Source organism: Musca domestica, unplaced genomic scaffold (genome assembly GCF_030504385.1).
Source record: "Musca domestica strain aabys unplaced genomic scaffold, Musca_domestica.polishedcontigs.V.1.1 92, whole genome shotgun sequence".
Classification (NCBI taxonomy): domain Eukaryota; kingdom Metazoa; phylum Arthropoda; class Insecta; order Diptera; family Muscidae; genus Musca; species Musca domestica.
In genome coordinates this window covers 1456773-1476617 of record NW_026712441.1, presented here as the reverse complement: position 1 = coordinate 1476617, position 19845 = coordinate 1456773, and positions in this window count along the sequence as shown.

Here is a 19845-nt window from a genome sequence, read left to right as displayed (position 1 = left end):
ATTCCAGTGAATAACTTCGAAAAAGTCATCAAAATACTGAATATCGGGGGCTACCGTTATATGGGGAATATACAATATCGTGTACATATGTAGACAATTCTACTCACAAAGAACTCCTTGTGTAGAAATTCGGATAATCGTCGTCTTAGAATTTTACGCAGATCGAATGTATATACATTGTTGGGTCTACAATTATTATTTCGATGAGTTACAAACGAAATGACGAAATGACCGAGAAGGCCCAGACGAAACGGCTGAATCTAGAATCTTTAAATTCTGCAAGAGGCGTATAGTATAGATGTACCAAAGGGTTTTTGGAAATTCAAACTTTGAGGTAACGAAAAGTTCTAAAATACTATATTATCAGAATGTATAGATCTTAAAAATTGTATAGATCTAAAAACATGTATCACAAGTGCACGAAAAGTACTAAATAGTACTATATTTGGTACAATTTAGTATTGGATGAACTGACAGTACTTGAAATCTGAAATTTGGTATTAATGTTCAATGTTTATGTGTAGCATGGTCATATGGAAGTGGTTGCAAAAATATATACTACTAGTTGAACCCGGTACGCTTCGCAGCCCCTTTTGAATTTATATGCATTGAAAATTTTATATGCGAATATTTGTTGGTTAAAAAAAGACAAATTCAAAAACGTAATTATTGTAACATATATATGCGTACACAAACAAATACCTCGGTCTACCAACACGTGAATATGCCAGGAACATCTGAAAATGAGAAAAGAAGGAACATGCCAAATTTAGTCTGCATACACGAAGGGTTTGTTCTTGGGATTGATTAATTTTATAGCAAATGCCAGAGGGCTGGAAACTGTAATCTTTTGAAGTTGAGTGACATTTCTGTTGCAATTAGAGAATTCGAGGAAGCAACACACTTCCCCGTAAAAATCCGTTCCTCAATAAAATTTTGAAAAAATTTACTTTTGCACCAAATTCCGTCAAACCATCCATATTTCATTGAAATTGGAGGTATATACCGTGTTTTGTGCATCAAATGTGTTAAATCGGCCGAGAGTATATATATGGGAACTATATCCAAATCTGAACCTTTTGAGATATTTGTTGTCATTTTTAATATCACATGATATATTTTCAATTTTACCTACAATATTGAATTGTACATTTTATATTATTTTTATACCCTACATCATTATGTTTTGGGAATATTATTAGTTTGATTAGTCCAAAATTCACGTAATTCGTAATCACGCTACTGGTCACAAATAAGGCCCAATCCCCACGAACGGGCATGAAGGAAGGGGTAGGGTCAGAATAGAACCCTATTGTTTTTGGAGATGATCCCAAAGTATTTAGGGGTTAAAATGTAGCCCAAACATTTCCTGAATTTGCAGTTGCTCTACAGGCCACAATTAAAGGCGTTGTTTTGCAAGGCGTAGAGTTCAGGGCTGGGGAGAAGCCCACCAATACAATATTTAGCAGGTAACATAGACCATAATATTAATATTAAAAATATGAAAACTTCCACTAAAACCGAATATTTTTAATCCCAGTGAAATTTCAAATATATTAAAGGGTCAGTCCTGACCGTTACATTTACCTTGATAGCCAAGATATCGGCCATTTAGCAATATAGGTATAATATATTTAAAAAAAAAAAATTTATTAGTTATTCAACAATTCTTAGTAATTTAGAATGGCCTCTTGCCAAAAAGGATAAAATCTAAATAAATCTCCTTAAAATATTTAAAAAAAGTTATTATTTTGTGTGATATATATTATAATTTTTTGTCATATTTCTCATCGCATGAGATTTTTTCAATTTGACTAACAATATGGAATTGTACATTTTGCAATATTTTCCCTTACAACACTATGTGTTGTGGGTATTATATGCAGGTCCCAATTGTCGTCCGATCCTCACGAAATTTTACACGGGGTAAGGTTGGGGTCAGAATATAAGCCTATTTTTTTGATGATGTATATTAAGGGGTTAAGGGGTTCAAAAAAAAAAAACAGTAAAGAAAGTCTTAAAGTCGGGCGGGGCCGACTTTATGATACCCTACACCACTTTGCTAATTTAGTAGAGCTGCGCATAACAATTAAAAGTTTTTATGGGAGAATTCAATCATACACGCTATGATTATAATTATAATTTAAAGTTCAAAGGACTAAATATGCCGAAGCATTTGTATCTTTTAAATTCGGACTTGTATTGCCGATTTGGTGCACAATTCATTTGAAATCGGATAAAAATATATATGGGATCTATATCTAAATCGGAACCGATCTCGATAAAATTTGGCAAAGGTATTTCTGAGCTGTATTTGATATATTTCCCTAAATACCGTTGTTATGGAGTGCATATTACGGTTGTGGGTAACAAATATGACAAATCGGATGAACTGTATATATGGGAGCTATAGCTATATCTGAACCGATCTTCACCAAACTTTACATACTAGCTTCTAGACTCAATTCAGTCGTAAGTGCAAATTTCATCCAATTTGGCAAATATCAGACGTTTGGAACACAATTAAAGGTAATTCGGACGAAGTTATATATGGGAGCTATATCCAAATCTGAACCGATCTCGATAAAATTTATCAAATGTATTTCTAAGATGTATTTGATATATTTCCCCAAATATTGTTGTTACAGAGTGCATATTACGGCTGCGGAGGACAAAAATAAATAAATGAACAATATATATGGGAGCTATAGCTATATCTGAACCGATTTCGATCAAATTTGGCATACTTATTTTCAGGCCTAATTTGGTTGTATGTGCGAAATTTCATACTATTCGGGCTGATATTACACGTTTTGTGCACAATAAAAGGCAAATCGGACGAAGATATATATGGGAGCTATATCTAAATTTTTACCGATTATCTCCAATTTCAATAGGGTTCCTCCTTGGGCCAAAAAAATGTTGTTTGCAAAGTTTCATCTCAATCGGATAATAAATGCGACCTGCATTTTGTTCACAAGAATACATGGACAGACGGACTGACATGCATAAATCAACTCAGAAAGTGTTTCTATGCAGATCATCAAAAGGAGCAATGGGTCTATCTCGTTTCCTTTAGCCTGTTACAAACAAATGCACAAAGACATAATACCCTGACCACCTTGTGGTGTAGGGTATAAAAAAATAAAAATTCTGTCGCTCTATATGTCACAATTAAAAACCAATCTGCATGAAATTTTGTAGGGCCGAAGTCAAACATTTTGGGTGACCATAGAAATTGTTTTGAGTACCGATCGGTACGATAGAGAGCTTAAATATCATTATTTCAAAAACGAACAAATATTAAACGATTATAACGAAATTCGGAACCAGAATTTCTTCAATTTATGTGATATTTTGTAAAGAATAAAATTTTAAATTATACGCTTTGTGATATATACATATGGGAGTTATAAATATTGATCTCTTTTGGTAAAATCAATCTTGTTCTGAAGAATATGAAGGTTTCATATGGTCGATTCTTCTTTATTTGTATGTGTTTTTGTGTCAAGAGATAAGCCGTTTGGGGCATTAGGGTCTACATGCATAGGCAACTTTTGTCATAAGCCATTACAATATTCAAATGCGAAATTTGAAAAAAAAATATCGGTGAATAATCTAGCTAAAATCATCAAAATACCAAATATCGGGAGGTGCCGTTATGCACAGATAATTTTCTGTTTAAGGCTGTAGTATTCATTACGAACTTCAAACACCAAATTTAAAACAATTCCGGTGAACAATGTCGCTTAAATCACCAAAATACCGAAAAAAAGGAAGGTACCATTATATGGGGGCTATACCAAAACGTGGACCTACATGACCCTTTTTCAATATAATACACATTTGAGTAAAAATTTATTAACCTACTTCATTTCGTTCGGAAGCTAGAGTGATTTCCACAGACGGACGGACATCGCTAAATCGACAAAGAATTTTATGCTGATCAAGAATATATTTACTTTGTGGGATCTAAAATGTATATTTCGAGGTGTTACAAACGGAATGACAAACTTAATATACTCTCCATACTATGGTGGAGGGTATACAAATGGATTACTTTTCTACTGTTTGATAGAAGATTTATAGTCCTTGAGAAAACTTAAGGAAATAGCTGATTCCTACTTGTGGTATATTAATATAAATGATCTATAAATCATAAAAACGCTATTCCCGGGAAATTAATTTTTCATAAATAGTTTTATCGATTGATCACCATTTTTTGTGCCATGAAACATTTGCCAGCACGTTAATGCAAAGTCGATTTACGCAAAACAAAATTCTATAAACAAAACCAACAAATATACACATAAAACTAATTATTGTTAATTGACTTGTCGTAATTACATATTCTTCGAAATGTACTTGGAACTATTGTTCTTAAGGTATTACAAATATTGTCTTAACAATTACATTCTCCATTCGAAGTCTCTGTAATTTATGTAAAACATTATGTAAATAGACGCCTATTTGATGACTCTGTGAATGGTGTAGCGTTAGGTCAGTGCTAGTCAAAGTGTGTAGGCTTTATTTGAACTTTATACCCATTTTCTAATTTACATATTAATTGGCAGGCACCTTGCAGTGCACACGCAGCTTGAAGGACATCGGCACGGACTGACAGGAAACTAAAGTAAACTGATGTCTTACGAATTCTATAAATAAAATTTCCCTTTTGAAAAACGAAAACAGAAACATTGAGCTCCGTTATTTGAGGGGGTATTCAGTGTAAACACTTTGTGACCTCTGGTTATCGGATATACATTTTGCTGACAACCCTTTTGGCATTTCCACCATTCAGCTGTGAAAAGAAAGTGGAAAAAATGAGGCAAGAAAATAAACAAATTGCAGTGGCAAGCTTACCATTGGCCATAAAAAGTAATTTAAGTATTTTTTTCCTGTTTTCACTCCCCTTTTGGCATTTGTATCTTTTTTGGTTTTACGCACAACAACAACAACAACGATTATTGAAATGCCCTAAACCCAACAAAATCAATTTCATTTTAAATAATGAACTGAAAAACTTTTATCAGAAAAATGTGTGTTGGAATGGAGGCTTGCTGTTCGGAAAATTTCGTCTATTCGGTGTAACGACTTAAAAGTTAATGGTTAACGGATAATTGCACTCCCGATATTCGGTATCATTTTAGCCACTTTTTCTACGGAGTAATTTATTTCAAATAGTTAGACGAGACCGATCATTCGATATCCTACCTTTTGACTGCAATAAATATTTTGCTTAGAAACATCCGCAAATGCAATGCAAATGTTAAACCTGATTGTTCCTCTTTTAGAATAATCATCATAGATGCGGAATTAATATTTTCCAAAAACATACGATCTCTAAAAAAATTGACCACAGATTTTCCCACTACGTCAAAAACTTTATTGGTATATTTCACACAAAATTGTGGTCTATTTCACCAACTAGGCTTCAGCGCTGTCTAAACTCTAACCTGATAAAAACTTCATGTCTATTGGTCCTTAGTTCAAAACTGTAGGGCGACTGCAGAATCTAGACAATTTTTAAGGCTTTGGTTCATTTTAAGCCCCTAATATTTGGCAATCATCTTCTAAAGCAATACAGGGTGAGATAAAAAAACTGCAACAAAGTCAAACGCCATTATTTTTACATTTTTATAAATTTTATAGAACGGAAGCAAAATATGTCGAAAATAGCATCAAATTTTAGAATAAGTTTAGATTTGTTAGAATTGGTCATCTTTGGCACGAATTATGGCCTTCAAACGGCCAATGAAACCGTCACACTCTGCCCGAATGTTGCTATGCGGTATTTTGGTCCATTCCCGGCGAAGCGCTTGCTTGAGATGATCGACACTTTGGTATATTTAGCGCCAAGCTTGCATTCCAAAATACTCCAGACACAATAGTCCAACGGATTGGTATCCGAAGATTTTGGTGGTCATTATGTGCTGGAAATGAAACTAGGAACCTCATTCTGTAACCATTCTTGGGTGGCGCGTGCTGAGTCCCAAAATGTTTGCGTGCCCAAGGCTTTAATGCACCCTCCAGAATATTTTCGCGATAATATTCGGCATTTATTCTGATGCAACGGTCGATTAATACGAGCGGATAGCGACAATAGGCTGTTATGGAGGCCCACACCATCACCATGGACGGCGCTTGAATTCGGGTGGCCAACCGCAGGTGCACATTTTCAGCTGACCTCTTTGGATCAAAACAAAATTCAGCAGCTCACCACTTTCGGCCAAGCAAAGCAACTCTTTTACTTATTTGAGTATATTTTCTTTCCGTTGCTGCGTAAGTTCTTGCACTTTTTGGAATTTCAAAGGCTTTACCCCGAACTAATTTTTCGATCAAGTCGCTTCTTTACTTTTCGTACCATTTCTTCTGATGTTACTGTTTTCTTCCGTCCACTTTCTTGAGGTCGGGCTACGCTACCAGTATCACGGTAACGAACGATGGTACGAGACACAAAAGATTTATTCACATTTAAATGCTGGAGTGCTCCAACGATAGTCACTTGTGGTTTTCCAGCCAAATATAAAGAAATCACACTATCACGCTTGAATTCCACCACGAATAAAATTTTTTCTGGAAAATTCTCACCAAAATGCTTTTGCATGTACACAATATAATGAGCTGTCACTGGAATAATTTTAACAGGTGTCAGACTAGTGGCTTAGAAATGTCAGCAGTCTGAAATTGGTGGCAGTTTTTTCATCTCACCCTGCATATCCGAACCGATTTTCAACAAATTTAATGTACATGCTTCTATATTGAATTCGATTAACCCGAAATCGACTGAGGGTATATATGGGAGCTATATCCAAATCTGAACCGATCTTGAAAAAAATTGGTACCAAAGATCATTGTTGTGGAATGCATATTACGGTTGTGAGGGACTTTAAACCCCAAATTGGATAAAACATATATATGGGAGCTATAGCTATATCTGAACCGATTTACACCAAATTTGATGTACTAGTTTATAGGATGAATTCAGTCGTAATTACCGAAATTCAGTGCATTTGGGCTGATAGCACCCATTTGGTGCACAATAAACCTGATATCGTATCAAGATATACATGGGAGCTATATCCTAATCTGAACCGATCTCGATAAAATTTGACAGAGGTATTTTCGATCAGTATCTAATGTCCGGTACCAGATATCATTCTTGTGGAGTGCATATTACGCATGTGACGGACTTTAAAACCCAAATCAGATGAAACATACATATTTGTGATAATCGGATCAGATTTAGATATAGCTCCAAATAGCTAGTATAAGCCCAAATGACCTGTATTTTGGTACATGCCACCGTATTCAGTCCAGGAGCAAGTAAATCAAATTTGGTTCAGATATAGCTATAGTTTATGCCTGAACCAAATTTGATTTACTTGCTTCTGGACTGAATACTGTGGTATTCACAAAAATACAGGTTATTTGGGCTTATACTAGCTATTTGGAGCTATATCTAAATCTGATCCGATTACCACAAATGTTAATAAGGTCCTTGGGCCAAACAAATATGGTTTCAGGTTATAAATATGGCTAAAATAATAAATATCAAATAAAATACTGAATATTGAGAGCTGCCGTTGTATGGGCGCTATACAAAAACGTGTATAGGAAAAACGTTGACTTTTATGGACAATGTTATGCCGCAGCAATAGGTACCCATCTCCAAAGATTTCGTTGATAAATCTGGCCAAAATCATCAAATTACATGGAGGAACTTTTATATGAGTTTATTTAGAAAAATCTGAGAATATTACCACTAGCAGGGAAATCTATAAAAAATTAAGTTAACTGCTATGTAGTTTCTATAACTCATACAACCTTACTATGAGACCAAATCATTGCTGGTTTTTATACCATAAATACCATCCAGTAATGTGTTTTCCATGTTATCAATATTTTCAACTCACACAACTCTTTGTTGAAATTAACCTCTCTGACATTCAAAGTTAAATTGCAATACGCCTAACATTCTAAACTTGAAATGGAATTTCGAAAAATGTAATAAATAATCAAAAACGTTTATAACTGCCGTTTAATTTTCGAATCCTTTCACTCCCCACCCAAAATGCCAAATATTCAAATGGAAAATGCATTTCGACCAAAAGTTTCGTAAACTTAATTCCAAAAACATTTCCATTCTCTCCCTCGCACATAAACAAACGCACCAGAAAAACTAAACATTTCTATGGAATTTTCATTAAAATTTTCACAAAAGCGAAACGAGCAACAACAAAAACCAATTTATTCCAGTAGTTTGTGTGTTCTGAAATAAAAATGGCATTTTCAACGAACCGCACACAGCTTCTTTGCTCTGCCATATCTCATTATTTTTATTTCGTTTTTATAATTTTTGTTTTTGGAAATGGTGATAAAGTTTATGTTTGCTTTTCTGTTGTAATGGCTTAGCAAAAGTTTATTCGGGAAATAAAATTATGTAAAGCTAAAGTTCGAAACTGGTCAGAACTAATTAAAAATGGTCAATTTGTTTGTGAGATAAATTAAATAAGAAATATAGAATTAGATGGAACTCATTACGTAAGAATTTAGGCTCAACTAAAAGCCATGACATCTATTCTTCCTAATTTCTAATTCACCAATACTAATTATTGCGATTTCGTTTTTAAATTGTGGGTGAGACATTCCTAATACCTAAAGTTAGGAAGTGCAGCTATAGGCGACTACAAAACAGTAGTGATGTGTATATCCATAATTAATTCATACGGAAGCGATAACGGTAGAATATGATATGTCTTGTCCGACTTAAGCTCTTTCTAATTGTTTTCTACGTTGTATATATAAATGTTTTACCCAATTCCTATGTATATGTTTTATTATACCCCTCACCTTGAAAAGGAAGGTATATTAACTTTGTCATTCCGTTTGTAACGTCCCTAAATATTCCTCTAGACCACAAAAAGTATATATACAGGGTGAAATGAAAAAACTGCATCCAACTTCAGACTGCTGTCATTTCTAAACAACAAGTCCGACAGCTGTTAAAATTATTCCAATGACAGCTCATTATATTGTATACAAGCGTACATTTTGGTAAGCATTTTCTAGAAAAAAAGTTATTCGTGATGGAATTCAAACGTGATAGTGTGATTGGCTAGAAACCCACAAGTGGCTATCATTAGAGCACGCCAATGAGTAATGAATACATCTTTTGTGTCTCATACCATCGCTCCTTACCGTGATACTGGTAGCCTAGCCCGACGTCAAGGAAGTGGACGGAAGAAAACAGCAACATCAACAGAAATGGTTCGAAAAGTAAACAAGCGACTTAATCGAAACCCGCGTTGCAGTGGCCGAAAAATGGCCCGTGAGCTGAACATATCGCAATATTCCATTCGGCTAATATTGAAAAATGAGCTCAGGGTAAAGACATTGAAATTCCAAATAGTGCAAGAACTTACACCGCAGCAGAAAGAAAATAGACTCAAAAGAGTTAAAGAGTTGCTTCGTTTGGCCGGAAGTGGTGAACTGCCGAATTTGGTTTTCTCCGATGAGAAAACATTCGTTGCCCAGCAGTTTGTAAACAAACAAAATGATCGTGTTTACTTGCCAAAGAGGTCAGCTGAAAATGTGCAACTTCGGTTGGCCACCAGAACTCAAGCGCAGGCCATGGTGATGGTGTGGGCCGCCATAACAGCCGATGGTCGCTCTCCCCTCGTATTAATCGACCGTGGCATGGCGAATATTATCGCGAAAATATTCTGAAGGGTGTATTAAAGCTTTGGGCACGCAAACATTTTGGCCGCAGACCTTGGACTTTCCAACAGGACTCAGCACCATAGCACTCAGCACGCGCCACCCAAAAATGGTTACGAAATGAGGTTCCTCGCTTCATTTCCAGCGCACAATGGCCACCAAAATCCGTTGTGTGTGGAGTATTTTGGAAAGCAAGGTTGGCACTAAAAATACCAAAGTGTCGTGCACCTCAAGGAAGTGCTTCGCCGGGAATGGGCCAAAATACCGCAGAGCAACATTCGGGCAACGTGTGACGGTTTCATTGGCCATTTGAAGGCCATAATTCGTGCCAAAGGAGACCAATGCGAACCAATCTTATTTTAAAATTTAATGCTATTTTCCACTTTTTGCTTTATTTTTTTTTTTTTTTGGTCACATTTACCAACGAAATTGTTTCAAGTATTAAAAAAATTTTCGATTTAGCGATGTCCTTCTGTCTGTCTGTTGTATATTTGGACCGAATTCAGATAAAAGTCTAAAATTTTGCACACATGTTTATTTTTCCAGTAGGCAGGTTAAGTTCGTAAATGGGCCATATAGGTCCACGTCTTCGTATAGCCCCAATTTAACGGTAGGGAGGTACCGGCATTTTGATGATTTTGGCGACATTATTAACCGGAATTGTTTCAAATTTAGCATTTGAAGTTCGTAATGGATACTACAGCCTATGACAGAAAATTGTCTGTGCAGGACCACGTTTTCGTGTAGCCCCCGTATAACGGTACCTCCCAATATTCGGTATTTTGATGATTTTATCGTCATTGTTCGCCGGAATTATTTCAAATTACGTATTTAGAATTCGTAATGGGATCTACAGTCGGTTACAGAAAATTGTCTATGCAGGTCCAGGTCTTCGTATAGGCTCCATATATCAGTACCACCCTATATTCGGTATTTTAACGAGTTTAGGTACAATACCCACCGAAATTGTTTGAGATGTCGTATTTGAACTTCATAATGGATGCTACTGCCTATGAGAGAAAATTGTCTATGCTGGTTCAGGTCTTCGCACAGCTCCGATATAACGGTTCCTTCCCATATAAGATATTTTGATGATTTTAGCTACATTATTCACCGTTTATTTCAAGTTTCGAATTTGAATATGGTAATGGCTTATGACAAACAGTGCCTATGTACGCCCACGACGTATAGACCCCAATAAAACGGCTGTATTTGGCGTTTTTAAAATTTTAACAGAATTTTTTAAGGATTTTATTTTTTGAAAATTTCCAAAGTCGTTTCAAATGGTGGAGGGTATTAAAAGTTCGGCCCGGCCGAACTTACTGCTTTTTAACTTGTTTGATTTTTTTTTTTAATTATCCAAACCTGGATATTTTTATGTTTAATCTTATTTGTAGTTTAAAGTGGAACACGGTTGAATTCAGATACTTATATAAAAAATTGCTATCTTTACCCCATGGTGGAGGGTATTACAAATTCCGCCCGGCCGAACTTAATGTTTTTTACGTGTTGAGTATCTAGAAAACTATTGCAAATTCGTGCATTATTAATGCGATTTAACAATACTTTAATGCACACCAGTAATATGACATGTCTCGTTAATTGTAATTGCATCATGACACTAATTTGAACAAAATAAACAGCTTACCACAATTCTTGTTTTTTACTTTTTGTTTGCGTGTCAAAGAAAAAACGTTTATCACATAATCTGACAATATTTTAATTAAAGTAAAAAAAAAGCCATTGTGCTTAAAAATTAAATCTATAAACTGTGGTATAAGCAAAACGTACAGTAATTAAATATTAATTAAATAAAAGAAAAAATAACCGAGGCAGAAAAACCACAAACATTTTGTCAAACCACTTTTAAAATTATTATTTGGAGATAAGGATGAATAACATTTAAAAGGGATATAGTCGATTATGTGAAAAAAAAAAGTATTTAATATAACTACAAGTAATTAAAAATTAAATGTAGGTTATTCACAAAAATAAGTCTATATTGACAAACAACCCAGAAAAATAGAGCATTGCCACCGAAAACCTGAATTTATGAGTAATAACAATGTCAGTTTAACTTTTAAAGTACTTTTAAAGTACTTAACAACTTTTATGGAAGGCTTTGAAAACTTTTTTAGAAAAAAGTTTACGCTGCGTTAACATAAAATGCAATGGATGACACAATCCTAGTGGTAGGGGTTTCGACGATTTCGCCATGATTAGTCTGACAAAAGATTTAATGTGGGAAGGACAAGGATATTGAGGGGGTCATACATCATACAACGGCGATGAAAGACTTTACTGAATTTTAGCGACTCTAAGAATCCCGTTTACAAACGAACCGGTGACACAGGTCGTCTAAATGAGCCAATGGAGCCATTAAGATCCGAAAACTTTGGTTGTACGAAAAGACCAGTAAGGAAAGAACAAAACTAGGGTGGAGCCGAATTTATGATACCCTAAGCAACTATGTATAGCACTAGTAACAAATATAGATTTACATTGGGAATTCGCGTTACACACTGTTATCGTTATGGCGTGTTACGGCTTTGAGCGATTTAAATTCGACATGAAAAAAAGGGTCAACAGCCGGTCGGGGACGACTTTATGATACCCTACACAGCTATGCATATTTAGTAGAGCTACCCGTAACAAAAATCCGTTTACATTATGAATAATTGTGAGGAAGATCATACCAACTATGAACCTTTTCTGAATGCGCGTTATAGCTTTGGAGCAGTTATAATTTGGAATTGGAGGAAACTATCCAACTCTGAATATAACGAACTAACATTGCTATGGAGTGCATGATATGATTTCGGGAAGAATTATTTTCAGTCCAGTAAAGAAAGTCTAAAAGTAGGGCGGGGACGACTTTATGATACCCTGCACCCCTTTGCATATTTAGTAGAACTACACATAACAAATATTCTCTTCTGGATCGATTTTTACTAAATTTGCCAAGGCATTTGTGCCTTTATACATATTAACCATTAGGTGCACAATTAATTTGAAATCGGATAAAGTTATATATGGGGGCTATACCTAAATCTGAACCAATCTCGATAAAATTTGTCTAAGATGCATTTTATATATTTCCCTGAATATCGTTGTCACGGAGTGCATACTACCGCTGGAAGCTATAGCTACATCTTAACCGATTTTCACCAAATTTGACATACTTGTCTTTTTAGGCTCAATTTGGTTGTAAGTGCTAAATTCCATCCCATTTGGGCTGATATTACACGTTTGGTGCACACTAAATGGCAAATTGGACGAAGATTTATGGGAGCTATATCCAAATCTGAAACGATCCCGATAAAATTTACCAAAGGTATTTTTGAGCTGTATTTGATATATTTCCCGAAATATCGTTGTTACGGAGTGCATATTACGGCTGGGGAGAACAAATTTAGCAAATCGGATGAAATATATATAGAAGCTATAGCTGCATCTGAAACGATTTTAACCAAATTTGACATACTTATTTCCAGGCTGATTTTGGTTGAATGTGCAAAAATACATTCTATTTGGTCTGATATTACACCTTTGGTGCACAATAAAAAGCAAATCGGACGAAGATATATATGAGAGCTATATCTAATTTTTGACCGATTTTCTTAAATTTCAATAGGGTTCGTCCTTGGGCCAAACAAATGATTTATGCAAAATTGAATCTCCATCGAACAATAAATGCGACTTATACTTTGTTCATAAAAATGTATGGACAGACATAAGTCGACTCAGAAAGTGATTCTATGACAAAATACCCTGGCCACAGTGTTGTGGAGGGTATAACCAGCTTTTTTAATGAAGATTTGAAATGTTCCTTTCATGTATGGGTGATTAGCAAGTGCTCGCAATTTCGTTAGCGAAAAGTCCACCTTAAAATTGTATATTAGTTGTATAATTCGTTCAGTTTGACAATTTTTTTTTTTTAAGAAACTTTATACATTGTGCTAAATTCTCAGATCTTTAAGGTTTTATACATTATTAAAGTTTTCCTTTTTCGGAATGAATAATCGGAAGATGTTTAACTTTTACACCAAAAGTCTTCAAAATCTTTAATTTTTATGTTTACCGAGGAGGATTTTAGTAAAACCATTGCAAAATGGAAACACATCCAATTTTGCTGTCCAAAACTATTTTAAAGTCTCCACATGTAAACCGTAGACACCTGCAGTGACTTTAATATCAAATTTCAGAATTTCACCTCTATCCGTTTACCAAATTTAACCAAATTTAATAATATTAAGTACGCATATCCAAAACAATTTATATCTCACCATCCTCATCATCACTTAGTACTTTCAAACAATTATAGAACACATTTTCAAAACCACATTCATATTTTAACCAAAGACACCAACAGCAACATCTATATTTTTCAATGACAATTCAATCAACAACTACTCTCAACACGGCTCAGTACGCATTATATATACCAGGTCATGCGGGAGTTATAGGTAACGATATAGCGAACTCTCTCTCCAAATTAATTAGGATATTAGCAACAATAAACGTATACAATCCATCTAGTGTTAAAGACATGGGCAAAAAACGCCCACATATCCCTATGGAACAATGAGGGCGTAGGGAAAACCACAAAAATCCCATGGGGCGATCCCATTGACATAAAAACGAAGAACCTTTTATTACTAAGTAAGAAGGAGATTAGTGAGGTAAGAGGCATCCTTATGGGGCACCTGGGCCTACAAGCACATCTATACAAGATAGGATGTGCAGATAACAGCATATGCAGGGCAGGCGAGAAGATGCGGGCAAGATGACAAAACATTGGAACATTTTCTTTGTCAATGCCCAGCGTTTGCAAATATTAGATTCCGACTCCATACCAGACCTTAATCAGATCATAGTAAATGGTACAAAACAGTTAAGGAATTTCATAAAGGCAACTGCATTTTAAATATAACAGACTGTAAACTGCCCGTCTTCCTTCTAAAAACCTTTAGTCTAGAGAGCACAACAGGCCTATGCTGGCTTAAGTGTATGCCCAACATGGCATGCGGCGAATTGTTTAGCCCCTCTTTTCAACCTTACCTAACCTAACATCTACATAAAATTTCAGGATTTTAGCTCTATTCCTACACCCAATAATAATTTATGATCATTTAGTACTTATCGTGCAAATATGGTACAAATTTCCATATCCACCTGCATATATCAATTCCAGATACTAACAAGAGCCTTAACATCAAATTTGAGGAATCCTGCTCTACAGGGTATTTTTTAAGCCCGATAGAACTTGAAATTGTAAAAAATACACAAAAAATATATTTTAATCAAAAAAATGTTTTTTTTTTAATTCGAAAGATCAATACGTGACATTAACATTTGATTTCGGGGATATGGGCACCGCGGCTGTTCTTGACGAAGTGCATTCTGGACGTCCAATTTTTAGCCACTTTTTCGGGAACTGCTGGCCATATGCCACAAATAACACGAACAATGCTGGCCTCCAAGGCGTCAATTGTTGCTGGTTTATCAGCATAGACCAGTGACTTCACGTAGCCCCACAGGAAATAATCGAGAAGTGTCAAATCGCACGATCTTGGAGGCCAATTGACAGGTCCACTTCCCGAAATCAACTTATCACCAAATTTTGATTTCAATAAGTCGATGGTTGCGTTCGCCGTATGGCACTTAGCGCCATCCTGTTGAAACCACATCTCCTCCGGATCATTGTCATCCATATTTTTAAACAAAAATTCATTGATCATGTGGTGCGGTAACGATCTCCATTGACCGTAACGCGAGCTCCGGCCTCATTTTTGAAGAAATAAGGTCCGATATTGCCAACAGCGAGAAAACCGCACCGTATGGTGCATTTTTCTGGTTGTAATGGAGTCTGTAGTGTCTCTACAGACTCCATTACTCCATTAAGCCAAAAATGCGCCTCATCGTTGAACACATTTTTGCGATAAAAACAAGGGGTCATTTGCCAACTGCTCTAGAGGATAACTAATTGGATAACTTCGTAGAGTTGTTCAAGCGTTAAAAAACCCCTTTATATCTTTAACCATTACCAAGTTTATTATTGTAAAGTACTTTTCGTGCAATTATAGTTAATATATCCGAAACCTCCTTCCCAGTGAGTTTCAGCTATATTGTTAATATAATATAATTCGTTTTATTTTAGATCATTTCTTTTTAGATCACAAAGCTATATAATATCTTCATAATAAACCGAGCCTATTTAGCTCCATCTCCCAAATAGGCCAGACCTTTGGCTTCGGTGCATTCACAAGGGCATTTGCCGATATTCATTTTAAACTAACAAACAATATTGAAAGATGCTTTCAAATGTTATAGTATATTAAATTTAATTCAATAACTTCATACAAATTATTTGTTCTGGGAAATTATTCATCCGTCAAATGCAGAATGCTTCAAATGAAAAACTTTGTTTTTATTTCATTTCAATATTGTGAACTATTATGTAAAAAAGCTTCGCATAAATATACATACGTCGGAACAATGTTATTGAAGGCACGTTTTTTATTGTTACATATAAAAGTATTTAACCCTGAGAAATCTTCGTATCTGTACAGAAGTTGTTCAAATATGTATGCATTTAATTCCCCTTCCTTTGGGAATGAAGTAAGTAACTTAACTTTTTCAATACCCTTCAATCGAGTTGCGGCGAAAATATTTCCTTTGTTTAAATCTGTAAAGTACACAAACTTTGATTTTTACACGTGAAAGGGTTAAGAATTTTATTATTCTCTTTTATATATACATGTGTAGATGTTTATATTTATTTTTGCATATTATTCAGCATATAATATTATATGCAAACGGTTGTTCTGTTGAATGCATACACAAAACATCACACTATTGTTTGGATTTTTTACTGTTATACAAGAAACAACAATAATCTGGAACGGACATATCAGCCACACCATCGACTTCATAACCAGCAACAGTTCAATCAGTTGTGCAAAAAATACAGGGGATTTAAAATATAGTTAAACGAATAGTTTTAAATTTATGATGAATCACCTTCTTAATAAATATCAATGTTTATAAACGTTCTTCATTAACGACAGGCTTCACAATGGTTGAAAAAAATTTTTTTTCTATGAGTGTATTTTTTTCTAATTTGCATACCCTTTACTATATATGTTATGAAAAGTATATTCATTTAGTTTTCCCGCATGTATGCGTATTCGTAATCAGTATAAACTTAACACAATCCAATTTTCAGAAAGAACTAACACCGGAAGTTTTATTATAAAGTGTTTTGAGCGGTCAAGTGTGTATATAGGCTATAACGGTCCACATTTTTATATCGCCTCCATAGAACGGCATTTAAGCGTTGTTATACCCTAGGAAACCATATGGTGAGGGTATTATTAGTTTGATTTGTCAAGGGGTTTGTAAAACTCAAAATATTAATTTCTTAATTTTTCAGTCCCTCTGCAAGTCTTAATTATAAATCAATTGCCTAGGAATTTTGTATGCAGTTAAACTTGGCATAGGGAAGACCCATAATATTTTGGCCTAATATTTGAATGGATGGAACACAATATACCAACATTTTACTTTAGCCATGAATATTTAAATCCTGAAAGTTAAATCACATATGTATACACATCCAAAAACTTGAACTAGTGTTTTTTATGAATGGTAATATATATAGACATTATTCAAAACTCCAAACAAGGAAAAATTGGCAAACGATCCTTCGTCTTTTAATTCGAAAATGGAGGAATTAATGTTTTAAACCGGATTTTAATGTTTCTAAGGTGGCCACAACACACCTTAGAACATCACGAAAATACGAGAGGAAAATGTAAAATTAAAATGTTAATTTTGATGCACAAATATAAAATATGTCAAAATATATTAATACAGACTCCGCGAGTAAAGTATGTGGCAGATTTTCTGCATGACATTTTACTTGCTTATGATTATAGATATACAGGGTGAGATAAAAAAATGCCAACAAAGTCAAACGCCATAATTTTTAAAAATTTTTTTAATTTTATTGAATGAAAGCAGAAAATGTCAGAAATAACATCAAATTTTAGAATAAGTTTAGATTTGTTCGAAGTGGTCACCTTTGGCACGAATTGTGGCCTTCAAACGGCCAATGAAACCGGCGAAACGCTTGCTTGAGGTGATCGACCCTTTGGTATTTTTAGTGCCAACCTTGCTTTCCAAAATACTCCAGACACAATAGTTCAACGGATTAGTATCCGTAGATTTTGGTGGTCATTGTGCGTTGGGAATGAAGCGAGGAACCTCATTTTGTAACAATTCTAGGGTGGCGCCTGCTGCGTGCGATGGTGTTGAGTCCTGCTGAAATGCCCAAGGTCTGCGGCCAAAATGTGTGCGTACCCAAGGCTTAAATACACCCTCCAGAATATTTTTGCGATAATATTCGGCATTTATTCTGATGCCACGGTCGATTAATACGTGCGGAGAGCGACCATCGGCTGTTATGGCAACCCACACCACCACAACTGCCGGCGCTTGAGTTCTGGTGGCCAACCGAAGGTGCCCATTTTCAGCTGACCTTTTTGTTAGGTAAACACGATAATTTTGTTTGCTTACAAACTGTTGGTCGACGAATGTTTTCTCATCGGAGAAAATCAAATTCGGCACTTCATCACTTTCGGCTAAGCGAAGCAACTCTTTAGCTCTTTTGAGTCTATTTTCTTTCTGTTGCTATACGAAGACGTGGACCTGCACAGACAATATTCTGTCTTAGGCTGTAGCATCCATTACGAACTTAAAATTACAAGTTTGAAACATTTCCGGTGAATAAAGTCGCTTCAATCACCAAAATACCGAAAAAGGGAGGTACCATTATATGGGGGCTATAACAAAATGTGGACCTACATACTAGGGGTAATGTAAATATCTGAGCAAAATTTCAGAGCGTTAGAATGTTCCCCTGAATTAAACTCAACCCACTCTGCGTCGATTGTAATAACGCTAGAGTCCAAACGACTGACAATATGAGAAAGCAAGACTTATCTCAGAAGTGTCTTTTTTCTGCAGGCAGGTTAAGTTCGAATATGGGCATATCTGTCTAAGACATCGGGTTGACCCCGTACAACAATATCGCCTGATATTAGATAATATGACGGTATAAGGCACGCCCTCTGACAGAATTGTTTCCAATTCGTAAAAGAATCTACTTATGGTGGCGGAACATTATCTATATAGGTTCACGTTTCTACATACCTTACTATTGTCCACCATTTTTCAAGTATTGTAGAGATTTTACACTTATTTTCGAATGGTACCTTCTGATATTCGTCATTTTGATACTCTGTATTCTGTATTTACAGTTTGTTATGGAAATTATCCCTGGTGGCGGAATATTGTATACAAATGTCACCGTTTTTCTATATCCTCTATATCTCCATTTATTCAGTTTTAGTGATTTAAACCAATATTTTCTAAGGCATTGTTTTAAGTTTAGTATTTTGAATCGGGCTCTACCTCCTGTGGTACAATATTGTTTATACAGGTTCGCTTTTTCCTATATCCCCCATGTAACTGCAGCTCAGTATATTTAGTATTTTGATGTTTCTAGCCACATTATTTAATAATAACTTCAATAGCTTAAAGCTGTCAATTCAGATTCCCGTATTGGTATAGCCCCAATAGAATGGCACTGACCAGTTTCTGATAATTTGAAGGTCTTAACGGCATTCTCCAATCGTTTCTTCTGGCAATTTAAGTTTAAAATGGAACTTGTTTAAATATTGAATTTCAATATTTTTTTATACCCTACAATACATGTGTTGGTGGTATTATAAGTTTCATTGTGCCAAAAATTATGTAACACCTCGAAATATTGGTTTCCCACATAGGAAAGTATATATGGATCTTCCTATCTCGCCGAGCTGAGTCGATTTAGTTATGAATGTCCGTCTGTTCATGTTAATTTGTAATCAAGCTGCAATTATGGCCCAATTCTCACGAAATTTAAAATAGAGGTGGAGTTAGGGTCAGAAGAGATGCCTATTGTTTTGGAGATGATCGCATAATATGTAATTTGAATTGGGCCAAAAACTGAAAAATTTTCCTGATTTTGAATAATTAAAAAACTAACGTCATTGAATTTTGCATTAGGTTAGGGCTTAG